This window comes from Pelophylax lessonae (assembly GCF_965119305.1).
Source record: "Pelophylax lessonae genome assembly, chromosome: 4".
NCBI classification, from domain to species: Eukaryota; Metazoa; Chordata; class Amphibia; order Anura; family Ranidae; genus Pelophylax; species Pelophylax lessonae.
Genome location: NC_138771.1, coordinates 199,365,194 through 199,372,531, shown reverse-complemented (window position 1 = coordinate 199,372,531; position 7,338 = coordinate 199,365,194). Strand labels below are relative to the sequence as shown.

Here is a 7,338-nt window from a genome sequence, read left to right as displayed (position 1 = left end):
AGAGTCTCCTACTGCTCTGATGGACAACATGGACATCACTATACGGATTCTGAGGGAGTTTGGCTGACTTCTGAATTATCAGAAGTCTGCTCTAGTTCCTTCCACAAAACTGGACTATTTGGGTTTGACTCTGGTCTCGGCTCTAACCAGAGTGTTCCTTTCTCTGGACAAACTCCAGAAATTGCATGCTGCGATTCATCTCTTGCTGTCCAGCAGGTGGTCGTCCCTCTGTACTTGCATGAGGGTGCTGGGCCTGATGGTTTCTACCTTTTGAGGAGGTCCCGTTTGCATAGTTACATTCGAGGTCCCTGCAAAGGGAGATATTGGCCAAGTGGGACAAGTGTCTGAAGTCTCTGGACAATCTAATTTGGCTGAGCCAAAAAACGAAAGGGTCTCTGATCTGGTGACTTCACTTTCCAGCTCTTCGCCAGGGCAAATCTTTTCTCCCGGTTTTATTGGACAGTGGCTACCACGGATGCCAGTCTGTCTGGGTGGGGAGGTGTCCGCTCAGGGAGTTTGGACACTGGAAGAGTCCAGACTCCTGATCAATGTCCTGGAACTCTGAGCAATCAGGCTGTTCCTGAATCACTGGATGGATCGCCTTCAGGGGTGTCCAGTGCAAATCCAATTAGACAATGCCAGGGCCGTGGCTTATGTCAATCACCAGGGTGGAACAAGAAGTGTATTGGCAGCTCTGGAGGTAGCCAGCATTCTTTGGTAGGCAGAACAATTTGTTCCGGCCCTCTCCGCTATACACATTCCAGGGGTGAAAAATTGGCAGGCAGATTATCTCAGTAGGCAGGTATTGGACCAAGGGGAGTAGTCCCTTCATCCGTAAGTGTTTCATCAGCTGTGTCTCCAGTGGGGCACCCTTGAGGTGGATCTGGATCTGACATTTCTGCCTGATCTGTGCTGTCATTTGGTACAGCACACGTCGGTCAGCAGTTCTCAGCCAATGATCTATTGCTGGGACCTGCTGACTGGGTTAGCGAATCACAGTACAGAGCCCTGTGTTAACTAACAACATAGGGGTCTCTGTGCAGAGAGCAGCAATGTGGCTGTTTTTGCAGAGAGAAAAATCTACTGTGTCTTTCAGTAAAAGCAGACCACAAGTTGCATGACATGCCAAAACGAACGGTTCCCTATGAAAGCCGTCTTAACTGGTCCGATTTGTGCCATTCTGACTCTTTAACAAGAGGGCCCCCATATCCTGCCCCCCCCTATGTGAACGAGTATGGTGTACATTGTACCCCTACCCATTTACCCCCCCCCCCCCAAAAAAAAAGCAGTGTTATGTAAATAAAAACAAAACATTTTTTGACAAGTCCTTTATTAAAAATGAAGACTGGTCCCCACACACAGATAGATTTTCGCCATTGCCTCCAACCCCCTTAAACATTTTATCCCTTATATCCTTCAGCCCATCCCGCTCCCAATCTTCCCATCCTACTCCCTAAGTCGAAATAAGGGCAAGCTTAGGATATCCAATGAACACTTTGCACTCAGTAACAAAGCTTAATAGGTATTCCTGTTAAAGCCCACCCACACACAAAAAGTAGCTATGTTTATCCACAGACGGGATTACAATTCCCATGCTCTTACAACTTCCAGTAAGCTATAGGTGATTGAAGCTTTTTACTTTACGTAGACAATGTTCTCGTATTGATTCACTGTTGCCTTTATGCTATACCTGTATCTCTGAACTGTTTTAAGTTTTACATTGCCCTCATTTTGCTCCTAATCATTGTTCACAGTCAATGTATCCTACTGTTCTTCTTGGCGGCTGCAACTGTGAATGTACTTCCTGTTGTATTTCTTTTTGAATAACAAACTATTTGGGAAAAAAATGAAGAATGTTCCCCGTCATAGCTCCGACGTGTCTCCTTTCTCCGGTTCCGCAACAAGGGGGCCCCCAGATCCTAGCTCTCCCTATGTGAATAAGTATGGGGTACATTGTACCCTTACACATTCACCCCCCAAAAAAAGCAGTTTAGTGTAAATAAAAACAAGGGATGGTTTTTGACAAGTCCTTTATTAAAAATGAAGAATGTCCCCCACTCATAGCTCCAACGTGTCTTCTTTCTCCGGTTCCACAACCGATGTATCCTTCCTTTGGTCTTCTCCCTCCGGTAATGTGTTCTTCCTCCGGTCTTCTCTCTCTGCTGCTGTCTTCTCTCTCCGGTGATGTGTTCTTCCTTCCTTGTAGACAGCAGCATAGGGAGAAGAGCGGAGGAAGAACACATTGCCAGAGGGAGAAGACAGCAGCGGAGGGAGAAGACCGGAGGAAAAACAATTCTGCGTCAGATCCGGAGAAAGAAGACGTGTCTGAGCTACGGTGGGACATTCCACCCCCTCATGTTGAGGGAATGTGGCCTGGTATGGTATGGGGCACTCGCTCCCCCGTCCCCATTTTTCAGACCAGCCGGGCTGCACGTGTTTTTTTATTTTTTTGGCGTGGGATTCCCACTTAAAATCCATACTAGACTGAAGGGTCTGGTATGCATTGGGGGGACCCCATTACATTTTTATTTTTTTGGCATGGGGCTTCCCCTCAAAACCCACACCAGACTGAAGGGTCTGGTATGCACTGGGGGCATGTGTTTTTCTTTTTGGCATGGGGTTTCCCCTCAAAATCACTAGGGGGGGAACTCACAAACCATACCAGGCTGAAGGGTCTGGTATGGTCTTGGGGAGCCCATGCTGTTTTTTTTTTATTTTGGTGTGAGGTTCTCCTTTAGGATCCTCAGAGTACAAGTTGGATAAGTTAGGATGATGATCCAACTTGGATGCGAATTCCATTCAAATCAATGGGTTGAAATCGCGCCCAGGTTGGACCAAAGTAGTGCAGGGCCTTTTTCAAAGTCGGACCGACACAAGTTGGACCAGTTAGGACTCTCATAGGGAACCATTTGTTTTGACATATGCAATTTGTGCTCTGGAAGTGGGGAGCGCATGTGGAATCAGTGTGAATCGGCTGTAAATGAAACATTTTAATAAAACTGAGCCAAGAAAAAACCTCCCCTGACATAAATAAGCTCTCTGCCTGCATTACTTCCCCTCCCTCCCATCTGCTCTCAATAAACTTCCTCGTTGAGTGAGTCTTGCCGGTTTCTGGAGTTCTCCACACTCTGCCCGCCTTGTAACGAACTGCACAGGCAGAGCATATACCCTGTATGGAAGACTCCTATAAATGCCATTGTCTCTGACCTCCTGAAGTTCTATTCTTGCTCTCTGTTCCTGAGCAGTGCGGTATGATTACCGTCAGCTCCAGTTGCTGTGGGGGAAGGGGGTATGCTGGCGAGGGACAAGGGCAATGAAGCGCCAATGCTCGGCGGAACCCCGGTTATTAAACACAACAGGAAGTACAGCTTCCCCACTTTATAGAAAAAAAACCCGTCTGTCAGCCATTCTACATACAGGGAGCCCGCCTGCGGGGATTAGTAACCTCTCACTTCACTTTCTCCTCTACAACTTCACCCACTGAGTCTCCTGGGACTTGTACACTACACCCTTCCTCTCTCTGGAACCTGTGGGTGGGGTCCTGCAAGCGACCTCACCAATGAGAATGCAAGTTCCGCAGAGTGGCAGCTCACTTATCCAATCAGTGGGCTAAAAGGCTTTTCTTTCGCAGGACATGCTTGCAGAGAGGTATGCTAAGTGCGTTTGGGGCTTGTTATGCTTTCGGCATAAGAAGACAGCGGGACGAGCAGTGGGAGAGGACACACGGCTGCCAGGTCAGGCTCTGTCGTCGTGCATTGTAAACACCATGTTCTGTATGTGTATTAGCTGAGATATGTGCTGTTCTGTTTACTGTGTTGTTATAGTTATGTAGTTGGTTGGTATAGCTCTTGTGGTGTTACACTTGAGTGTTTTTCAGCTTGTTTCCCTATATCTGACTACACTTGGTGTGCACAATCCCATTCTTCCTGAATATCTCTGTTCACACTTATGTGCTTAGTCGCCCTACGTGCATTTTGTTATTTTTTTTGTACCAAATTCAGTCATTTTTTTCCTCAGTAGACTTCACCAGGTGCTCCTGTAAACACACACATTTGCACGTGATGGAAAAACTCTTCTCTCCTCTTGACCAGCCCAGGAAACACCTGAACAAAGCTTCTTAGGAAAAGCTTATAAAATGCCTAGAAAAAAAAACCCACTTCAAATGCAGTTTACGTCCGTACAGACTCATGCGTTTTTGCGGCAGGCCTACCAACGACATTTAAACATGAGGTAAAGCCCAACTCTGGGCAAAAAAAAAAAAGTATTCCCATGCAGTGGGGCCATGCCGCCAATGCACAGGTCAGCTGCTCGTTTCTGTCTGGCGCAGGGGTCTCAACTTTTTAAACCAAGGGCCAGCTTAGCGTACTATCCTCTCGGCTTTAGGGGGGCCAGACTGTGGCTAATGTGAGTAGAAAATTACCCAGCATCAGTGGGAGTAAACACTGTCCCATCATCGGTTTTAACTAGGGATACACTGATACTTTTTTTTTTTGTACTCGCCGATACTAGATAGGCCCCTTTCACACAATCGTTTGTCAGGCGGACCTGATGGGGCCACCAATTCTACTCTATGGAGAGGTGGATGTCAGCGGAGACGTGTCTGCGGACACCTGTCTGTCATCCGATCCGACAAGATCCGCTTAAAACAAAAGGATGGCGATACATTCACCATCTGCCCAGCGGGTCGGATCAGATGAAAACAGACATGCTGTCCATTTTCATCTGATCTCCCCATAGAGAAGAGCTGAACATTGACCTGTCCGTCTCTGCACAATGAGCAGAGACAAACCTGTCATCCGCCTGCTTAGTGGGGATCAAAAGAGCGATCCCAGCTGAGCTAGTGGAGTCTGCAGAGCGAGAAAGGGGCCTTAGTCCCGGTTCACACTACCGCGACTTGGCCGCCTGACAAGTCGCGGTCCATTCAGTGCAATTGTAACCATTCTAATAGGAGCGACTGTAGAAAATAATTCCTGCACTACTTTTGACCGAAGTCGGAGCGACTTGCATTGACTTCCATTATGTGAAGTCCGTGCAAGTCGCGCCGAAGTCACGGTGCACAGCGACTTCACTAGTCGCCCCCGAAGTCGTGTCGCCATAGTGTGAACCGACTTACCGATAAATACAGCAACTGTTTTGTTTACACTTCAACTGTCGGCAATAATCCAAAGCACTAAAAAGTTAATTGGAAATTAAATTTCCCTATTGTTCATCGACAGACGCAGCTCCATCTAGTCAGAGAGGAAAGGTTATGCTCCTCCTATCAGGACTAGGTAGGAAAAAGCTTAACCACACCTATGGGGACTGACCCTGCAGGCATAACCCCACACACCCTGCTATCATCAAACAGTTTGTTTCTGCCTAGTTTAAGAAATAGGACCTAGCTTCCTGCTGGGACTTTGCTATTATGGGAGTTTTGTTAGTTTGTGATTATATATATTTTTTTATTTTCACTAGTTAGTTCCTGAGGACCAAGATCCAGAGGAACTACAAGCAATAGCCGGCTGAGGTTTCGCTCTAGATAATCCATATCCTTAACGTCTCCCAGCCTGGCCAGCGAGCGTGAGCAGGTTCTAGTCCAGAACTAGGCCTTGCCATGACAGTGCCCTGATGGATGGGGAAGAGCCTGGGAGTGGACTGTCTCTTTGGGACACACACGACCTGGAACGCCCTGAGTTGCAGATTCCGCTTGGCTGACAGCACCCTCATCCCGGGTGGGAAGTGATCTGTTTCGGAATGGCGCCCACCTGGTACCGTGGTATGGTGAATAAATTGTCCCCCCCCAAAAAATCCCTGGCAGTCTCGGGGTGGATTAGGGCCATTCTTGGAATAGTCGGACTTTAGGGGCCTTCCCCTGGCACCTCGGAGGACTAGTCTTGTGTAACCCTCGGCATTCTCCTACCCCTAGCAGGTTTTACCTTGGGGGGCGGTAATAATGCGGCCTTGTGGCGCTTATTTGAGGGGGGTGACTTGTCCTGTGTGGGTCCCTAGTTAGGGACCTTCTGATGCCTATTGTTGTGGGCCTCCTTTTGGGGGCCCTGGAGACCGCATGGCGCACCGCACGGGCCGCCATTTTGCTGTGGTTCATGATTTTTATATTCTCAGATTATATGGGCAGCCCTTTTCTATGATTCTCCATTGAGAATGCATGAGCGGCCATTTTCCTGAGGTCTATAGGCTGGACAGGCATGCGGCATGGCTTTTTAAGTATGGAGGCTGAGTTTTCTCTTCCTCTTCCTGTACAGTCATTGTCAGTTTATTTTTTGCACAGATCATGCTGGAAGTCTCCTCTGTGGTCTAAAAACGTTTTCCTGGCGTTCCCTGTGGGTTTTTCTTTATTCACTCTGCTATTATCTTATAATAACCAGAGATTGTGAGCCCCCCACTTATAGCGGTGGGTCCTCATTTTTGGCGGTCTTAAAGAGATGCTGCCCAAGTAAAAAGTGTAACATGGAGTCCCAGCATAATATTTCACCTGCAGGCCCCCTGGGAGCGATTGCAGGACCTTCTGGTTCGCAATCTCAGCCAGAGATTGCAGCTTTTTTGCAAAATCTGATGTCTTAAGGTAGATTTTTGTCATTGCTGGTGCTGCCAGCCGCAAACGCCCTCCGCCCTCACCTCCATCAGCATTGTCTTCGGACTCTGAGATAGGCATGACAGATGCAGACCACCCTGAGGGGTCGGTGTTGTCGCATTCTGACAGTAAGGAGGACCTGTCCTCATCAGCCGCTACGTGGGAACGCGCTTTGGTGGAAGCTCTGATAGTTCGGTGCGGGATACTTTAAAATTGGCTGATAAACCCACAGCGCCGTGTACGCAGGTGTCTTTTGGCTTTCGCACATCTGTAAATGGGGCAAGGGGTTCCCTTGTCCAGAATTGTTTCATACTATTGTGGATGAACAGTGGCGGCGCATTAAGCACATATTAGTGGTGCCTAAGCGTTTTGCATGCCACTACCCCTTTGCGGAGGCAGTGTCCACTAGGTGGACTGTACCACCAAAAGTTGATCCCCCGGTGTCCATGTTGAATAAAGCAACTCTGGTACCGGTGGAAGAGTCTCCAACTTTTGCGGACCCTGTGGATAGATGGGTGGAATCCTTGTCCCGCCATTTACACGTGTTAGCAGGTCACATATAAAGACTGCTACAGAATGGGAGAATTTATTTAAAGTAACTTGGAAGCTTAACGGCTCCCCCCTGCGGTGTTGAAACTGCTGGACCAATTGGCTGAAGCCCTGGTGTTCATGTACAATACATCCCTGGATTCAGCCCTATTGGTGGCCAGGGCATCGGCAGTGGGGATTGCTATTAGGCGCATGGTGTGGCTAAAAGCTGGTCGGCA

The 7,338-nt window shown here is 48.1% G+C and overlaps 1 protein-coding gene across 4 annotated transcripts in view; it reads left to right on the top strand.

Moving 5' to 3' along the window:
- Nucleotides 1-3,629: 3,629 nt before the first annotated feature.
- LRRK2 (leucine rich repeat kinase 2) overlaps nucleotides 3,630-7,338 on the top strand; it is an 816,940-nt gene continuing 813,231 nt past the window's right edge. For 3 of the 4 annotated variants that reach the window (XM_082254234.1, XM_082254231.1, XM_082254232.1), the window contains exon 1: nucleotides 3,630-3,734. The gene's annotated coding sequence lies outside the window, so the exon portion shown is untranslated. The remainder of the gene's footprint in view (nucleotides 3,735-7,338) is intronic. The other variant, XM_082254233.1, reaches the window with a different exon arrangement.